This window comes from Equus asinus, chromosome 2 (genome assembly GCF_041296235.1).
Source record: "Equus asinus isolate D_3611 breed Donkey chromosome 2, EquAss-T2T_v2, whole genome shotgun sequence".
NCBI lineage: Eukaryota > Metazoa > Chordata > Mammalia > Perissodactyla > Equidae > Equus > Equus asinus.
In genome coordinates this window covers 135,382,132-135,402,624 of record NC_091791.1, presented here as the reverse complement: position 1 = coordinate 135,402,624, position 20,493 = coordinate 135,382,132, and the positions used below count along the sequence as shown (strand labels likewise).

Sequence of the window (20,493 nt, the reverse complement as noted above, 5' to 3'; positions counted from 1 at the left end):
CTAAATGCCCATATATAGAAGAATGGTTGAAAATATTAGGATACATCCACAGAGTGGAGAACTATACAGCTGTAAAAAAAAGAATGCAGAATATCAAAAGAATGAACTGATTTGAAGTGACTTCCAGGATATACTGTTAAGCGAAAAAAGTAAAGTGCAAAAGAGTATCTATAATAAGCCACTCTTCATATAAGAAAGAAGGGAACAAGAAAACGGTTTGGCAGCTCCTCAAGAAGGTAAACACAGAGTTACCATATGACCCAGCAATTCTACTCCTAGGTATATACCCAAGGGAACTGAAAACATTTGTCCACACAACAACTTGTACGGGAATGTTCACAGCAGTATTATTCCTAACAGCCAAAAAATGGAAAATCAAATGTCCATCAATTGTCGTATGAATGAACAAAACACGGGACAGACATGCACCACATAACATTTCGGTCAACCACGGACCACATATACAATGGTGAAGATTCGTACCATATGGCCTATGTGTATAGTAGGCTATACCATCTAGGTTTGTGTAAGTATACTCCATGATGTTCTTGTAAGGATGAAATCACCTAATGATGCATTTTTCAGAACATATGCCCATCGTTATATGACATATGACACTATAATCATATAATGGAATACCATTCAGCCATAAAAAGGAATGAAGTACTGATACATGCCACTACATGGATGAACCTTGAAAAAATTATGCTAAGTGAAAGAAGCCAGGCACAAAAGTCCACATATTATATGCTTCTATTTACATGAAAAGTCCAGAAAAGGAAATTTCATACAAATAGAAAGTAGATTACTGGTTACCAGAGACTGGGGAAGGAGGAATGAGGAGTCATTGCCAATGCATACAGGGTTTCTTTTTGGGGTGATGAAAAATGTTCCTGAATTAGATAGCAGTGATGGTTGTACAACCTTGTGAATATACTAAAAACTACTCAACTGTACACTTCAAAAGCGTGAGTTTTGTGGTACGTGAACTGTATCTCAATTAAAAACAACCAGGAAAAAAAAAAGAAAGGAATATACACAATCTGTTCATTTGTGTAATAATGGAAGGATAAACCAGAAACGGAAGAGACTGGTTACCAACAGGCATGGAAAACAGGTGGAGGAAACTGGGGGGGATGCGAGTGGGGTAATAGGAATAAGGAGTGACACTTCTCTGAGTATATCTTTTTATGTAGTAATGTTTAGTAATAGTAATGTTTCACATACCAAAGTAAATAAGTAAACAAATAATTAAAATCAACCAAGATTGGAGGAACCCAAAATGGAATACAAAGAGTAAGAAAAGAACCTAACTACATTACAAATGAATAACATAACCACACTAAAGGGAGTGAGGAAGAAAAGAACTAACCTAAGTAACTTTGGAAAACAGTATTTTGACTAGATACTGTAAGGTTAAAGACAAAAAAAAAGGGACACAAATACTGCACTCTAATGAGCAAATACGTTTCTCATAAGGGTATGATTAGCAATCAGGTTCTACCTGATATGCCTTCTAAAAGTGAATAAATTAGTATACTACAGATAATGAGAGCTAGGTTTCCCTCTGTCAGAAAAAAAGGTACAAATAAAAAAAGGGGAAAGGTTGGCATGAACCTTGTAGTGTTGGACTGGAATAGAAGATATCAATATGAGCTCACGGTTTTTAACATACATAGAAATAGATGTGTGTGAGTGTGTGCACGCATGCCTGCTTGCATGCGTGGGTTAGCATATACACATATATTTCCTAGCGCTGTTCTCTGAGGGCCTAGGAGCAATGACATCCCAATGAGCACACCTAGCACCCAGATCTTGATTTAAATTCTTTTCTCCAATAAAAGGAACCAGAGCTCAGAGAAGCAGTTGATTCCAGGACTGGCACAAGGAAAGATACAAGATGAGCATGGAACAGCCTGTGGTGCCAGAATATAAGGAAGTGCCCAAAAAAGGGTGGAGGCCAATCTGAAAGAGCTCCTAATGGCCAAAGTTGAAACAATTTAAGCAACAAAATAACGATACTATTGGATTATAACCCATAGAACAAAATAAACACCCATGAGATCATATTTATATAAATAATGATTGATTGAATAAATAAATGAGGAAGGGACATCTTTTCCTTACAGAAGAATTCCAATAATAAATGTAAAAGGAATGAGGGGAATACAAAATCACCATGAGGTAAATACCACAGTAATAACTGTTGCAGAAAAGATCCACCAATGGATCAGTGAGAGAAAGTTTGAGGAGAAACAGTATATCTGCATAGTCTTAAAGCATTCCCCCAAGATATGTATCAATTACAAAAGGAAGAATAGTAACTTGACAGGGGACAATACAGCAGAGACTACCTTAACAAAGCAATCAAGATTAAAATATTACTAGCAATAAGATATAACAACGCCATGTACCCTCTAATATGATACACTGAGAAGGACACGTCACTTTTTGTGGTTTTCTTGCAAATACACTTAACCTCAATCTAATCATGAGAAAAACATTAGACAAACCCAAAATGAGAAAAATTTTACAAAGTAACTGACCAGTACTCATCAAAAGTGTCAAGGTCACGAAAAACAAGGAAAAACTGAGGAACTGTCACAGATTGGAGGCGACTAAGAAGATACAACAACTAAATGCAATGTGGGATCCTGGAACAGAAAAAAAAGGCACTAGGGGAAAATTTGATGAAATTCAAATAAAGTCTGTAGTTTAGTTAATAGCATTACACCAATTTCCCAGTTTTGATCACTGTGCTATGATTATATAAATCACGAACATTAGGGGATGCTGTGTGAAGAGTATACAGGAATTCTCTGTACTATCTTTGCAACATTTCCGTAAATTTAACATTATTTCAAAATAAATAAATAAAATCCATTAATCAATCATCTTATGCAATTGTCGTATTTCCTTGCTCAGGGATCTCATCTGGAATTTAATATTCTCATTAATTTAGAGGGCCCAATAAGTAACAGCAGAACAAACTAAAATCATAAAAATCAGATCTGGCATCTAAAAAGTAAATTATCTACACTATGTTCCCTTATATTTTTTTTAGTTAAAAACATTTGCTAGGTATTGTGACTTTACTGACTTTGCAAACTTCTTTCTAAATAAGTGATCAATGTTTTATGTTTTCAACATCATGATAATCTGCAGTATGTGCCCATACAAGGCATTTCATTTGTCTGGTAAGCCAAAGTTTATTTACATTAAAATTTTATCCTCAATAGATTATAGGAAGTTTGTTATGTATTACTGCAAAGTTGTCCAACTACAAAATTCCAGTTCTGGGGCCAGCCTGGTGGCGCAGCAGTTAAGTTCACATGTTCCACCTTGGCGGCCCGGGGTTCATCGGTTCAGATCCCGGGTGCAGACACGGCACTGCTTGGCAAGCCATGCTGCTGCAGGCGCCCCACATATAAAGTGGAGGAAGATGGGCACGGATGTTAGCTCAGGGCCAGTCTTCCTCAGCAAAAAGAGGAGGATTGGCAGCAGATGTTAGCTCAGGGCTAATCTTCCTCAAAAAAAATAATAATAATAAAATAAAATTCAAGTTCTCTTTCACAAGTCAATTCGCTTTTATCCTAACACAAATTTCTCTCCACACTCCAAACCATAAAGTTCTCATTATTATTATTTTAAGTTCTGAAAGTCTAAATTTTAAAAGATCAGCTGTTCAATGTATCCAGTCCTTTTTTTTATTTCAAACATCAAGATGGAGTAATTTAGTATTTGGGGAGGGCAGGGAACACTTAGGACATCAGAACTGTATTGCTATTTATTATTTGCATCCTCTAATAACCAACCTAGCCCCAATCAACAATACAGTCTTCAAAATTCCTTTAATCAAACAGGATTTTCAGGAGATGTTTATATTAATAAGCAGACTAAGTGCCAAGTTTACATTTGCTTTCTCCTTTATGCACCACCAGGATGCGTGCATTGAGAGTGGAATACATGACCAGCAAATGAATGGGTAAGTGTCACACGCAAACAGCATGACTAGAAATTTAAGAAGCAAAGCGATAAGAACCTTAGGGAAAGCAAAATTCATAAAAGTTTAGAATTACAAGAGGCCTTAATAGACCATTTAATCCATTCTGATGACAACTCCAGACAGATGACAATCTATCCTATTTTTAAAAGCCTCCAGATTTCCAACCTCCCTAGATGTCTCATTCTGCCATATAATTCTGTCATGTGATTTGGGGGAAATATTACAAGACTATCCTTTGCCCTACCTAATGATCTATTTTCTCAAATAATAGAACAATACATTTTAACTCACTTCCAAGATACGCAAACGTGTACAGGTGCATAATACACATGCATGTATATATATATGCACATATATGCACACAGGCACCTAAGACACTCAGTTTTGCTTGTATAAACACACACTATAGAAACCCAGACAAGCAAAGGCACATATCCACCCTATCCCAATCAAAAAAGCACTAACAACATCAAATAACGATTTTGACCTAAAAATAACCAATGGAAATTAATTTTATAAAACCTTTAAGGTAACCAGGTTTCTTCTATGAATAAACAAAGCTTATCTGTTTTCCACAAGTACTGCTTCTTTTCAGTACCCACCACAGGCAGAATTCTAAAAACACATATGTACTGGATCCAAGCAGAAAGTAATTTGTTAATGTTTGATTGTTAAAACCATTTAGCTAACAATCATTTTGGAAGAGGGCCCAATGAAATAGATAGCAATGACAGAGTACAGCCAGTGATAACGAACAAGTAACCAGTTTTAATCAAGCAGGCCAAAGAAGTGACTCAAATAAAACAAATCATTTTTGGAACATATATAGAATGGGGAAGTCCCAATCAACAATGAGCCAAATACTACTTGAAAAAATTAAGCGTTAGGAAATACACTAAAATGTTAACCATGACATGCTATCTCTAGAAATTGAATTACAAGGATGAGTTAGTTTGTTCAGATTTGGTATTCCTATTATTCTGATTATCCATATTTTCTACTGTATTATAGACAATATTTTAAAATTAAGGCAAATTCTGTCCCCGTGTTTCACAGCAATTTAGGATGGAGAGCATGTCTTTTATATAACCTCCAGAGAGAGGTGGTACCAGCTCCGGTCCTCCCCGTGTCTCCCGTGAACCTGCCACCCATCACAGAAAAGGTTTCATCATTTTCCCTGGGACAGCTCCCTGTCATCATCATCCTCATCTCATCCCACAGGCTAAACAATGCATCTCGTCTCCCCTCCAGGTAGCAGAGGCTTTATAAATTATTTTATCGAAGTGGGAGATTTGGAGAAAGGTTCACTAAGATGATAAGCTGCCCAAGGCAGAGGAAAGGAGAAAGACACCTCGTCCCAACCTCCACCCCTCAGAAGGCAGACGGCAACAGGGGGCACCGGGGTCACGGCTCTCTCGGATCCCGAAAGAGTCGGGCAGCCGCACCCCCAGCCCGACCCCGGCCAGGACAGCGGCGCTCGTTAGCGAAAAAGGGGTGGGGGAGAAGGTCCGAGATCCGACCCGGAGGGCCGAGAGACATGTGCGGCGAGCGGCGGGAGGGGCGGGTCCTTCCGCCCTCTGGGGCGAGCGGCTCGGCTTCGAACGCGGCTCTGAAGGCGCTCGGGCAGCGGGAGGCCTCCGGGGCTGGAGGGCCGCACCGCGCCGAGGGCTCCCACAGGCCTCGCCCGCCGCCCACCCGGGACCCCGGCGGCCCCGCTCGACAGCGGCCCGGGAACGGTCCCAGCCGGCCCTGCCCGCCGGCGCGGCACAGGCGGCCAGGAGGGCAGAAGATGAGGGGTTACCGTACGCTGCTCCGGAGCTAGCAGGGTTAGGACGCGGCTCCAGCGACCCGAAGCCGGCTCGGCAGCGGCTGCGGCGGCCGCGTCCTTTATTTTTGCTGCAGCAGCGGCGACTTGTCAAAGGGAACGACGTAAGAGGCGGTGGCAGCGGCGGCAGGCGAGTATCGCGGGATTTGGGCGGAACTCTCGCGCAGTCTGGAACCCTCACCCCGCCCCCCAAGCCCCGCGCGGGAGGCGAGAGGGGCTGAGGGTGGAGCGCCGGGGCGAGGTTGTGGGCAGAGGGAAAGAGGGAAAGGGATTCAATGGGAGACGGGAGCCTAGGTTCTGGGGACACCCCGTCCCCGCGCAGCCCTCACCTTTCAGCCCTCGCAGAGTCCGGACAGCCCTGTCCGCCCGCGGAGACCGGCCTCTGCCTATGAGACACAATTGGGGGCGTTTCACAAAGGGCGGTGAGGAGTAGGGGGCCTGCCAGCGCCCCCCGGTATCCTCGTGGTGAGCGGGGAAGACCGCCCGGCGTCCTAGTGCTGCAGGACGCGGCGACGCGTGGAAGCTGACGGCAGGGGCGGGGCGGCCCCACCCCTTTATCTCGGCCGCGCGCCCCGCGCTCTGCGCTTTTTATCTCCCGTCCCGCCCGGCCAAGACCTCTGGCCGGTTGACTTCAGTCTCATGAAAGCGTTTCACTTGACCTACTTCCATCTTATTATTCATGTCTTTGCGCTGCAGGACTGCCAGAACCCTGCAGATGCTGGGGGCTGCCACTCCTCGGCTTTCTTTTCCGCCGAGGAACGCGGAGGTAAATTGTCCTTTGGGTGACACATCCTTGATCATGACCCCGACCCCTGCAATGAAGTCCCATGAGGGGAGGGACCCTGACTGGCTTGGTCATCACTGTATCCCCAGCACCTAATACCGGTGCAGGTGCTCATTGAATTGTTGAATGAATAGTCCTTTCCGTCTTCTTTCTGCATCTGTTCTTGCTCCTGGACTCCTGTATTTCTAGCCACCTTCCTGGTGTCCTTAGTTGAAAATATTCTCCTGAGCACCAATTATGTGTCACTAACTGAGGATATGGAGCCGGTCTCTGCCCTCCAGAAGTTCACTATCTAATTGGGGACATAAGAGGGATACTCAACAGAGAAGCGATGTCTGTGTCATTAATGTAAAAAATTATGGTATAGGCAGAAAAGGGAGTGCTTGCCCGTGGTCAAATTGGATATTTGTGAGGCAGTTTAGCCCAAGAGTTATTTGACTCGCTTGTTTTCAGTGTCAGACATAGGTGAGAATTCCAGAATCCCACTTACCAGGTGTATGACCATGGGCAAGTTATTTGACCTCTCTGGACCTCAGTTCCTTATCTGTTCACTTATAATGTTCTTATTATCACAGGGTTCCTGTGAAGAGTAAAATATATATAAAGCTCCTGACACATATTAATTACTCATTAAATGGTAGTCCTATTATGTGTGTAACGTAAGTTTATACATATAAAATGTGTATCTATTTCTGGTAAACTGGATGTGAAGGAGCAGGTAGGTATGGAGTGACATCATTGTTACTAGTGCTTTATGATCTGGTATTGGGTGTGAAGCTGAGACAAGGCTAACAATCTCCCTTGTCATTCTCATTTTAACTTGCTGCTGATGCAGGCATTTGTGCCACTCACAAGCATTCCATGACGTTCCATTTCTCTTGGATTTGTAAAACTGTACTGCTTTTGCCCATTCTCTTTCAAGAAAAACAAGAAAAAGACTGCTTATTTTATTTTGGGGGCGGGAGATTAGCCCTGAGCTAACATCTGCTGCCGATCCTCCTCTTTTTGCTGAGGAAGCCTGGCCCTGAGCTAACATCTGTGCCCATCTTCCTCTACTTTATACGTGGGATGCCTACCACAGCATGGTGTACCAAGCCGTGCCATGTCCACACCTGGGATCCTAACCAGTGAACCCCTTCTCACCGAAGCAGAACATGTGCACTTAACTGCTGCACCACTGGGCTGCCCCAAGACTGCTTATTTTAAAGGCAACAGTTAAGTTTGCACATTCTGCTTTGGCGGCCTGGGGTTCACTGGTTCGGATCTCGGGTGTGGACCTACGTACGCATCGCTTGTCAAGCCATGCTGTGGCAGGTGTCCCACATATAAAAAGGTATAGGAAGATGAGCATGGATGTTAACTCAGGGCCAGTCTTCCTCAGCAAAAAGAGGAGGATTGGCGGCAGGTGTTAGCTCAGGGCTAATCTTCCTCAAAAAAATAAATAAAGTAAATAAAGGCCAGTTGAGAGATTCCCCCCTTTGTCCTATCCTCAGCTTCCACTCTCAGGGCTGTGTGGAAAGGAGAATTGAATACAATTGAGTCCAATTGCATACAATTATCAAACACAGTTAAAGTCAGCAAGTAAGTCCTAACTAATTTCCACCCTCACCTTGATCACTCCACCCCTTCCCTAAACACTCTTTAATACTTAAATCAACATCTTCTGGAGTCTTGTTGTCATCATCTTTCTCCCAACTCTACTAGTTCAATTTATCCAGATTTTCTCTAGAGAAAAATGTTGGAGATGGCAGGGTGGGGAACAGAGGGAACTCAAGGCCAAGGCCTCAGCATCGCAGGCCTTTGCCCTGATAGTCCTCTGAGCAGCATACTCTGGCTTCACCATTCAGCTATGTCTTTCCCCACACACACACACACACATCACCCCTATCTCATGCCACATACTCCACAATCCTATACCTCACCCAGGAGGTCCCAGGCAGAGGAACTGGAGAATCAACAGAAGAGTATATATTTTTCATCTTTCATCTGCACGTAGGAAATATATGGCTCCTAAATAAAAACTACGTTTAAGTCAGAAGTGAAAGGATCCAAGAGAGGAGTGAAGTGTGGATGCAGAACAGGGAGAAGGTTTAAAGGATTAGGGGAATGTTCGCTTTCCCTTTGGCACTTGGCTCAGGAAATAAACAGCTCCATTGTTCAGAAAAGGGCTCTAGAGCAGGAATCTACAGTCAGGAGTTCCGGTGTCTCCGGAAGTTGCAGCCTCTTTGCCCTCAGGTTACAAAGCCTTTCTGAACCTCTTCTCACATCTGTAAATAGGGGTGGTAATGGATTTCCTGCTTGCCTCACAGTATCATGGGAGTCAAATAACAGAGGAAAGTATTTTGTAACCTAAACCACTATATAAATGTGAGACATTATTTTTATTCATTCTTTTAACAGGTCTTTGTTGAATGCCTACCATAAACCAGGAACTGATTATACTAAGTTGAGCAAGCTTTACTATCTGCTCTCAAGGAGCTTATTGTCTAACTGGAGGATGCAGAAAAGAAAATAGATAATTATAACACCATGTGAAGAGAGTGCAAGTGACAAGGGTATGAGAGGAAGGATCCAGTGAAAGGAAGGACAAAGAGCGGAAATGCTTCTTGGAGAAGGAGGTTTAGGAGGATGGCACACATAATGAGGATCCAGCTCATTTCATGAACAGTGATTCACAAATCAACTCCAAAATAACTTCAACAAATTGCTCTGTTGTGGGTTGTGAATTCTGCTTTGTTCTAATCAAACTCATATATCTCCTAAACCATTAGAAAAGTGTCTTTGATGTGGAGTCATTATATAGACCCGTTAGCTTTGAAGAAAGATGGAATTAATAGAGGGAAAAATTGGTGATATCTTAATTAGAAACATTTTGTTCTTACAGCTTGTGTTTAAACACCCAAAAAACAGAATGCATTACACCTCACCTACTTGGTCCCCAATAGTTCCCTTCAGTCAGTCTTTCTGATCCAAGCATTATTGCACATCAGAAGCCCAGAAGCATTTCCAGAATGTGATAACCATACCTTATTTTTATTTGTGTTTGTTTATACTCCACTTCTTTACAAAAGACTTTGAGAGAGCTATTAGCACTTTATTCTTAATCATGTTCCCCACAAAGAAACTCCAAGAGAGTGTATTTATCATTCAAGCATTTCTCACATTTATTGGTGCCTTTATGTGTAAGACATTGTGCTAGAATTACAGGCTGTACAAAGTAGGTCCGTGCCTTGTAGGGTCCTGAAAACTAAAGATGAAGATAAATATCCATGAAAAGAGAGGTAAATAACCAACAATGTGGATTCTATCCCTCTATATTTTTTGTCGGTTGAATGAGCAAAATTGTAAAGTTAGGTGCCCAACTACTGAAACTTGTTTATTCTCCCCTACTGTTCCTCCAGAGAAGCAGGATACAAAGGAAGGGCAAGGTGTTTATTGTAACTTGATATTTATAGACATATGATAGGTATTTTAGTAGGTGCTCTGGAATACATCATCCTTTAAACAGAGTGTAACCATTACAATTTTCTCTGGGTACAGGTAAAATTTGAAATTGACCAAACCCAAGGACCGATTAAAATTATCCTGGAAGACAAAGACTTGCACAAAAAAACAGCCATCAATAAAAAGCAGTATGATACAAGCTAAAAGAAGGTGCAGAAATATAAATATTCCCAGAACTCAGAAAAGAGACAACATTGTTGGACAGAGAGCATTTCATCCAAGTGGTAGAGTTTGAGAGGGGAGCTGACAGCTAAATATAAAAACTTACTCATCCTGATAGTAATGTATTCTCAAAACACCAACCTTCAAGCCACAAAAGCGACCTAGAATTTTTGTTGGGTGTATCTACATATAAGAACACATTCAGTACCTTTTTTCTCACTAATGAATAATTGGTCTGCCCAAGAGGTTTGAAGGGAAGTGGAGATACTAAAAATAGGACCACAAGATTGGCAGGTAGTTCTTTTGGAAATGGAGTCCCTTCTTGCTGAATGCAAACCTTATAGGCTTCCCACTTGAAATCCATATTCTACATGAAATATCACATGAACCAGGACAACCCACCAACTAAACAGCATTAACAACTTCCCTCACTAATTCCTCAAGCCTGCAATGCAATAACCGTTTTTAGATAAATTATTTTTACAACAATTTGTTAGTGTTGTTTCATCACACAATTGACTGGAGCAGACACAGATGAACATTTTCTCACTCAGCAGCAGGGAATGGAACATTGATGCTGGGAAAAGAAAATGAAGCTACAGGAAAAAAGTGTGCCTACAATGAAGAGAAGGGAACTAACATTTATATAGTGCTATCCATGCCCAACATGATGGTCACACAGTGGGAACAAGATGAACAAAGCAAATCTTTGTTCTGGAAAGAAAATAATAGAGAGAGTGTATATATAAATAATTATAACACAAGTTAGAAAGTTCTGAGTACAATAGGAGAACTTTTCCCCCTTTTAAAGGATTGGGGAGCTTAGAAGAGGGATAGTTGAATTCCAGCAAGTTGTATCAGGGATAGTTCTTGAGAAACGGGGCCTTGAAGATTGAGTGGTTAGTTCTGGACATGTGGGAACAGGGAACATTCTAGGCACAAAGACTAGAATAAGCAAAAGTGTGCTCAGGATCAGCAGGCAGTCTAGTTTAGTTGTGGCTATGTGGTACTTACGTTGTCCTGGAATCTTGGTTGCAAGTGACAGAAACCCAACCTGAACTTGCTTGAGCAACAGTGAAGGAGAAGAATTAGCTGAAGGAATCCAAAAAAGAGTTGAACAGTCAAACTAAGGTGGAAGAGGGAAAATGAACCAAGGCTTCAGGAACTTCTGGAACAGGAACTTCAGCACCACCAGAACTCTCTTGCCTCTTTGCTTCCCTTGCTGCACTGGCTTCAGTTTCTCTCAAGACAAAGCTAGTAGCTTTCTTCATATATCCGGAAATACGGCACCCTCAAGTTTTACATCTTACTATTTTCATCACTAGAAAGGGACTAACGCTCAATTTAAGTTTGAAAAATCATGGGGGAAAAAAGTGCTGGTTGGCCAGGCTTGGATCTGTGCCCATCCCCAGAACAATGCCAGGAGGCCAAGGGTAAGGGCAGGGCACACCATAGTACTCGCTAATGGTATGAGAAAAAGTGGGAGATGGGTCTGGAAAAGCAGTCAAGTCTTATGAGGCTGTGCTCTGGGAGTTGATGGGGACTGAAGTTGGCATCTGTACAAGGAGCATATCAGCAAGCGGGGGAAATAGTCCAAAATTATGGTGAACATTTGCTGGACTATCAGGTTAAAATAGAGTTGAAAATTTTGTCATTGTTCAAATTGATTAATGTTTTGTCATTTCAATTAAGATATTGTTAGGGGGCCCACCCCATGGCCAAGTAGTTAAGTTCTGCTTAGGCGGCCCAGGGTTTCACCTGTTCGGATTCTGGGCGCGGACATGGCACCACTCATCAGGCCATGCTGAGGCAGCGTCCCACATGCCACAACAAGAAGGACCCACAGCCAGAATGCACAGCTATGTACTGGGGGGCTTTGGGGAGAAGAAGAAAAAAACAAACAAAAAAAAGAAAATGTGTATATTAAAAAAAAAAGATGTTGTGAAACATAGTGGATTCCTCACTTTCATTTTAAGGACAGCAAGACCTGGGATCCTTCTTCAATCTTATAGCTGGATGACTTTAGGTGAGTATCTTAACCAAACTGAGCCTCAATTTCCTCACCGAAAACTAATAGTAATAATGAGAGCTAACATCTGTTGAATCCAGATGGTCGAAGCACTTTTCAAACATGATTTCATTTAATCCTCAAAACAACCCTATAGGGCTCTATAAATATGCAATAATAATCCCCACTCACAGGGTTATTGTAAAGATTAAAGAAACCATGTAAGATGCAGAGCCCGTTTTCCTGGTGCACAGCCAGCACTCAATACATCATTATTTTTAATTATCTGTTGCCCAGAAAAGGAAACTTCCCTCATTTCCTGATTGCCTCTGGCACCAGAAGCTGATACTTTGAGAAGACAAAAACAAATGGAAGGGAAGAACTCCATGACTCTTTGTCTTTGACATAGAGGGGGTTAGTTAGGGTCTGACTTAATTGGGGCTAAAATAGGCCAGGAAAAGAAATACTACAAAATAAATAGAAAGTAGGATATTGAAAAATGTGATTGTGGAATGTCAGCTGAATGCGACTGGGCTAGATCTTTCTCTCCCTCTCCTTCTCCCTCTCTCTCTCTTTCTTCACAACAGCAAAAGCAAAATACAATATCTCAACAAATATTCCTCCCACACCTTATTGGCTATCATGTACAAAAGAAAGAGTTATTCTGGAGGGCTCTCTCTTTATGAAGTCCCCTTCTCTTGCAAACAGAAAAATCATTCAAATTAGCTGAAGGAAAATGAGGAATCTATTGAAAGGACCCAAGCACAGGAGTAGTGTGACCTTACTCAGGAGGAATGAGCGCCAGGACTGGAACAGCTGCTCAGACCTCAGAGTATCCCTACCCTGCCTCTTGTTTTGCCTCTGCTCCATTCTCCTTTCTTGGCAAACCACCTCTCGTTTCTCTGTTCCCAAGGCAGAGAATAGTCATCCTGTGGCTCCCAGTTCTTTCTCTTCTCAGTTCAAGAGACCAGCAGATATTCATTGGTATCTCCCAAAGGTCAAAGTTTCCAGATGAACAAATTCTACCTGTGAAGTTTGCAGACATCCCTTCCATTCATCTCCTATTGGCCAGAACTTATTCATATGGCCACACATAGCTGTTAGGGGGGCTAGGTTATATGATCTCTACCTAGGTAGTCATAGGCTCTGTAGGATCTATTACTAAGAGAAAGAAAGGGAAAATAGCTACTGGAGATAGTTAGCTGCCTCTGTCACAGTCCACATCAAATGCTTAATTATTTAAGGCAAAGATGGGTATGGCACCTCCTAGAGATAAGGCCAGAGAGACATGATGGATCTAGCTCATGCAGGGAACTATAACCTGTAAAGAAAGAGAAACTGACACCAACAAGAAACAAACCTGGTACCTTCTTTTTTATAGGATATGCTTACAAAAATGGGATTACCAGATCAAATTTTTTCTAGCTTTATTGAGATATAATTGACATATAACACTGTGTAAATTTAAGGTGTACAACGTGATTGATTTGATCCACTTGTACATTACAATATTTTTCAGCCATGACAGAGAAGGAAATCCTGTGATTCACAACAACATGGATGGACGTTGAGGGTATTATGCTAAGTGAAATAAGTCAGAGAGAGAAAGACACATACTGTATGATATCACTTATATGTGGAATCTAAGAAGGCCTAACTCACAGAAACAAGGAGTAAAATAATGGTTACCAGGCAGTGGGGGGTGGGGGAAATGGAGACATGTTGGTCAAAGAGTACAAACTTCCAATAGAAGAGGAATAAGTTCTAGGGATCTAATGTACAGCTTTGTGATTATAGCTAACAATACTGTGTTATGTACTTGAAAGCTACTAAGAGAGCAGATCTTAAATATTCTCGGCACAAAAGAGATGGTAATTATGTGATGCAATAGAGGTGTTCTCCGATCAATTTTAATCCATAGGGCCTGATTACTTTCCCAAAAGGTTGTAATAATTCCCAGTTCTATCTGCTGATTATGAGGGTGACTCTTCCCCAGTCTCACAAATATTGCCTGTTCTCAGTGTTTCAAGCTTTACCAGTCTGATGGATGAAAGATGGTATTTCACTGTTCTAATATGCATTTCCCTAACTGCAAGTGAGTTTGCATTTTATCTCAGTTTTAAGCAGAGTGAGTATATTTCCTTTCTGTTGCTTTGGTCATACCCTCAGGGCAGAGCAGCTTGTGGTATCCTTTCAACCCACCTCAGTTTGCAAGGCCTGAGAGTGAGCACAACTCTACCTCTCAGTCTTAGCAGCTGCGCCGCTCCCTGTACATTTGTGCAGCCCTCCCGAAAAACAATATGCCAAAATGAATTGTTCTCACCTTTAACCCAGCAACCCCTCTTCCAGGAATCTGTCTTACAGAAAGAAACTAAACTATAGAAACAACTATATGCACAAAAATGTTCATTACAACATTATTTATAATTGAATTTTTATAACAGTCCAAGTAGCCAACAATATTTAACAAGGGTTAAGCAAGCTATGGTATGCTGCAATCCTAAATCCATTAAAATGATAATTATGAAGACTACGAAATGATATACAAATTGCTCATGATATAAAATATGGCTAGAGGATGTCTCCTGTTTTCTCATGCCCAACACCTCTTGTTCATTAAAGGAACAGCCCCTCCCCCTGGTTGTATGGCAATCACACTGTTCCTCCCAATCCCCGGCTGCAGGAGTGGGCATGTGATGCAGGCCCAGACAATCATGATACCCCTGACCCCTGCCCATATTGGTTTGCCCAAGGTGTGACATGTGACTTATGGAAGGCCAATCAGAATCTCAGCATGCTATTTGGTGTGTGGATACTTTGTCTTCCTCTGGGATCAAGAGCTATAAGGATCACAGAAGCCTCATCTTGTGTTGGCCATTTTTTTTTTTTTTTTTTGAGGAAGATTAGCCCCAAGCCAACTATTGCCAATCCTCCTCCTTTCTTCGAGGAAGACTGACCCCAAGGCAACATCCATGCCCATCCTCCTCCACCCCATATGTGGGACGCCCACCACAGCATGGCTTTTGCCAAGCGGCACCATGTCCACACCCGGGATCCAAACCGGCAAACCCCGGGCCACTAAGTGGAACGTGCGAACCCAACCGCTGCACCACTGGGCTGGCCCCCATTCGTGACGCCACATAAAGAGAGGCCCCTGGATATTGAATGAAGCCACACAGAAGAAAGCAGAGCCACAGCATGGAGAGATACGGACGCTGACAACATCATTTGAGTACATGAATCTAAGCCAGCGTATCTCCTACTTACTGAACCAACAAATTTCCCTTTTTTAAGTAAAAAAGTAGCTTAAGTAAGCTACTTTGAGTTAGGTTTTGGCTACTTGCAACCCAGAGTCTTGACAAACACCATGTGTATATGAGAAAAGATTGGCAGGAAATGCACAAAAGAATTACTGTGTTTGGGGCCGGCCTGGTGGCGCAGCGGTTAAGTTCGCACATTCTGCTTTGGCGGCCTGGGGCTCACCAGTTTGGATCCCGGTTGTGGACTTGACACCACTTGTCAAGCCATGCTGTGGTAGGTGTCCCACATATAAAGTAGAAGGAGATGGGCACGGATGTTAGCTAAGGGCCAGTCTTCCTCAGCAAAAAGAGGAAGACTGGTGGCAGATATTAGCTCAGAGCTAATCTTCCTCAAAAAAAACTTTTTTAAAAAGAATTATTGTGTTAGAGTGAAGGAATTATGGGAGTTTTTCTCTATATTTTTTATTTTGTTTGTAATGTTATATTATTTTTATAATTTCAAAGAAATCATTTAAGAAGTAAAAACAACCGACCCTCTTGGGGCCCACTGCAGCTGAGAAAGATCGTATTTCAGGGTCCACATGTATGTAGATTAGGAGATCAGAGAAGTTTTTTAGGAACTTGCCCAAGGTCACACAACTGAGGGGCTGAGATGCAAACTCAGGTCTGCCTCCTCCAAAGCCAGTCCTACAAATCAATCCTTTCCTCATTCAAAGGAAAAATGTCATGTGCATAAGTGTAAAGAAAATATACAATCATTCCACTGTATTTGGTAACACACTGTTGTAAGGGCTGGCACTTTAGAAAATTAATTTTTATTATATAAATGATTCATTTCAACTTTATTATATTCATTTCCTATTGCTACTGTAACAAATTACCACAAATTTAGTGGCTTAAAACAATACACTTATTATCTCATAATTCTGGAGATGAGAAGTCTGAAATAGGTCTCACCTGGCTAAAATCAAGGTGTGGGCAGTGTTGTGTTCCCTCTGGAGGTTCTGGGGGAGAATCTGTTTCCTTGCCTTTTCCAGTTTCTACAGGTTACTCGGATTTTTTGGCTCATGGCCCTCTTCCTCCATCTTCAAAGCCAGCAATGTGGCATTTTCTAATCTCTCTCTGCCCCTGATTCTCCTGCTTCCCTTTTATAAGGAACTTTGTGATTGCATTGGGCCCACCTCAGTAATTCAGGGTAATCTCGTTTCAAAAGCCTTAATTTACCTTTACGCTTACAAATTCCCTTTTGCTGTGTGAGGTGACATGTGCACAGGTCCCAGGGATTAAGACGTGGAGGTCTTTGAGGGGTCGTTATTCTGCCTACTAACCAAGTTATATAACTACAAGATTAAAAACTTGGAGCATGTGCAAAACAAGTTACCCACAATTCCTCCATCATCCTAACACAATCACCAATAATATCATTCCATAACTCTTTCCAATCTATTTTTCTCTTTGGTCTTTCACATATAGTTACACCATTTTGTGTCTGACTTTTTCACTTCATATACACCACAAGCCTTTTCCTGTGCTGCTGCATGGCCTTTATGATACTCATTAGTAATGGCTGCATAATATTCCTCTGAATAGATATGCTGTCATTATTTAACCAACTCCCTGTTGTTAGACCTTTAGTTTGACATTTAGGATGTTTCCATCTGTTCACTCTCATACACGATGAGGCCATGAACAAACATATGCATACAGCTCTTTCTAAATTTGTGGATTGTTTCTTTAAGATAGATTCTCAGAGATGGAATTACCAAGCCTAAGGAAATAAATGCTTTGACACCAACAGCCAAATGACATTCCCAAAGCTTACAGTGATTTTACTGTCACCAGCATGAAGGAGAATGCTTGTTTCACTGCATCCCATCAATTGTTGTAACTCCAGGGGTGTGAATTCAAAGCCATTGACAAATATCATTTGACTCATTCGCTATTTCCCGTTTGTGCTCTGGGGGAATTTGCTCCTAGTCACCAAGTTTGAGATAAACCTGAAGTGTCGTGATTTCTCAAGTGTCGTGTTTTCATCAGTCATAACTGGATTAGCTTGTCACTAATTCAACCCTTTTGTCCAAAGACACGTGAAGTTAGAAACCAGCTTCCCAGAAATGATTTTCTTTTTTTTTTACAGTTTGGTAGGAGAGACAGCACCAAGCCCTACTACAACAGCTGTGGAACACATCTGGACCATGTCAACATCTCTTCCTTGTCTCTTGTAGCTGTGCCTAGCTGAACCCACCCAGGAGATCATCCGGCTGCCCATCCTCCTGACCTCTGCAGAAGAGAAGGGCCTGACCTCCCAGTCCTTGCCAAGCACTGGCAATCTCAGGCTGCTGTGACAACAGAGAGATGTAAAGCCAAGTGGATAGCTAGACTTGCGGCTGCCTCTGGCCCTGAGTTAAAGCTTTTTCAAAAAATGGCAATAACGTGACAATGATACTAACAACAACAGTAATAAATATCTCCTCAGTAATTGCTAAAATCAAGGCAATGTACTGAGTCCCATATATGAATGATCTCCTTTCTCCTTACAAGACTTTAGAAGGTATCTGCTATTACACTGATTTTAAAGTTAAGGAAATTGAGGCTCAGAGAAGTTAAGGAACTTGTCCATGGCCACAGAGCTAAAAATGGCAAAGCCAGGATGTGAGGCCATATTTTTTCTGACTCCATAGGAAGCTTCTTAACCATCATATTAGGTGGTATTGCATGCTAAAAATATCTACAACATATTGTCTTAGTGTGTTGCCCATCAAAACCCAGTGTCTTAGGGAAAAGCCACCTGGTACCTTTCTGTAGCTTAAAAGAAGCAGGGAGGGCCCCTAAACAGTAGCAGGGCCTTAGGATAGAATCACAGAAATAACGAGGAAGCGTTAGTAACTTTCCCACACATTCTTTTGCTGTCTGACTTGTTTTCTCAACTGGAAAATAGCACGAGGAAATGAACGTGTAATTGGGTTCAGGGTCCTGGTTTGTATCCCAGAGCAGAGGACCAGTGCCTTGAATCCTGGACTCTGTCATGTCTCTGCATTCCTCCAGCATTCCTCTAGCTTCAGGCCTGGACCGAGGGCACTGGGCCAGACAGAAGCACAGATGGAAGGCCTTGGCTGGTGATTCTGAGTCAAGGTGTCTGAGCCAGACGGCTTACCCCCTGAAACAGACACTCCAGTACAGATCTGGGGTGGGCAGATGCAGCCCTCCTGAGCCTCAAGGGCCCTCAGGCCAGACTTCCGATTCCAAAGTCAATCTTGACAACAGTTTGAAGTTGCCACATCTACTCTCTGACCCTTTCTACTCCCCTCCTCCCTCATTGCTGCTGCTGTCTCTATTAGTCTTTCTTGCAGCACCCGCTCTGCTGTTCAGCCATAGATACTGCTCCCGTTGTTGTTAGTAGTAGTAGTAGCGGCAGCAGTAGCAGTAACAGTAGTAGTAGTAGTAGTAGTAGCAGTAGTGATGGTGGAGATAGTGGTAGGAACAACTACTACCACTATTTGTTGAGCCCTTCCTATGTTATAGGCACTATGCCAAGTACTTTGCCTGCATTATTTTATCTTCGCAACCACCCTGGGCACGGGGGCATTAATACTCCCATTTTATGGATGAGGAAATGAGATCTGAGATATTGTGTAATGTGGCAGAGCTGGGATTTGAATCCAGGTCTCTGTGCCTCCAAGGACCATGCTCTTAACTGCTATGTTCACTCCCTTCTGATGGGAAATGAGTTTTCTACTGACTACCAGGCTGGGTACTAATTGTCTTGGGACTTGGCCATAAGTTCTCTTATTTGTTCCTACTTTGATAACAAATTACCACAAATTTAGTGGCTTGAAATAACAATTTATTGTCTTTCAGTTCTGGAGGGCAGAAGCCCGAAATGGGTCTTATGGAGCTAAAATCAAGGGTGTCAGCAGGGCTGCATTCTTTCCAGGGGCTCTGGAGAAAATCCATGTCTTTGCATTTCCAGCTTCCAGAGGCCTCCTGCTTTCTTTGGTTCATGGCCCCTTCCTCCATCTTCAGAGCACATCACTCCAACTTCTGCTTTCATCATCATGTCTCCTTTTTCTCTGACCCTTAACTACTTTGGGCCTACCTGGATAATCCAGGATAATTTTCCCATGTCAAGATCCCTAATTTAATCACGTCTACAAGGTCTCTTCTGCCATGTGAGGAAACAAATTCACAGGTTCAGCGATTAGCACATGAACATCTTTTGGGCACCATTATTCTGTCTGTCACACCCACCAAGGGCCAGTTTCCTCAACCCAAAGCCAGGCAGGAAGGAAAGGCCTATTGAGTGAGTGGTGCACACCTCCCTTCCCCTCAGAGGCTCTCTTACCAGGGTCATGGAACTTGGGCATGCTCTTGGTCTGCAGAAGGACATATTGAGAAGAGAGGGTCAGAATGAAAGGAGCTGGCTGGTCACCCATGAAATTCAGAGTTGGGCAGATTTAGAGGTGATGGAGAAGGCATTCAGTCAAGTTTACCATTGCAGGCTTCCCCTCCACAACATTTTTGACAGACCCTTGTTAGAATAGCTCTTGGAACAGAAACCTCACCCCTTTACAAGATAGCCAGTTCCGTTGCTGGCAGCCCTAGTTGTTAAAACTTCTTCCCTAACTTAAACCTTCTTCCTCAGAAGTGTACTCGTTGGTGCCAGCTCAACTGAGGTTGAACAAGCCCTCTCCCTCTTCTGGAGGTGAGGCCTTCAAGTGCAATGAAGACTTTGAAGGGTGCTTCTGCTAAATCGAAGGCACCAGTTGCACCTCAGGTATGTTCTGCCATCCTCCACTGTCACAATAACAGTCGATACTCTGGGTGCCATTGGAGTGCCATGTGCCATGGACAACACCAATCTAGTGCCTGCCACTTAATAAAGGGCTCTTAAAGGCAGTACCTTGGACTGGTGTCAAACAGTGGAGCTGGGGGGCTGGCCAGAGG

The 20,493-nt window shown here is 42.5% G+C and overlaps 1 protein-coding gene across 15 annotated transcripts in view; it reads right to left on the bottom strand.

Moving 5' to 3' along the window:
* HERC1 (HECT and RLD domain containing E3 ubiquitin protein ligase family member 1) overlaps window positions 1–6,300 on the bottom strand; it is a 203,903-nt gene extending 197,603 nt beyond the window's left edge. For 13 of the 15 annotated variants that reach the window (XM_070500306.1, XM_070500355.1, XM_070500336.1 and 10 more), the window contains exon 1: window positions 5,813–5,963. The gene's annotated coding sequence lies outside the window, so the exon portion shown is untranslated. Of the gene's footprint in view, window positions 1–5,807; window positions 5,964–6,160 lie in introns of those variants that run through there. The other 2 variants (XM_070500325.1, XM_070500317.1) reach the window with 2 other exon arrangements.
* Window positions 6,301–20,493: the final 14,193 nt, after the last annotated feature.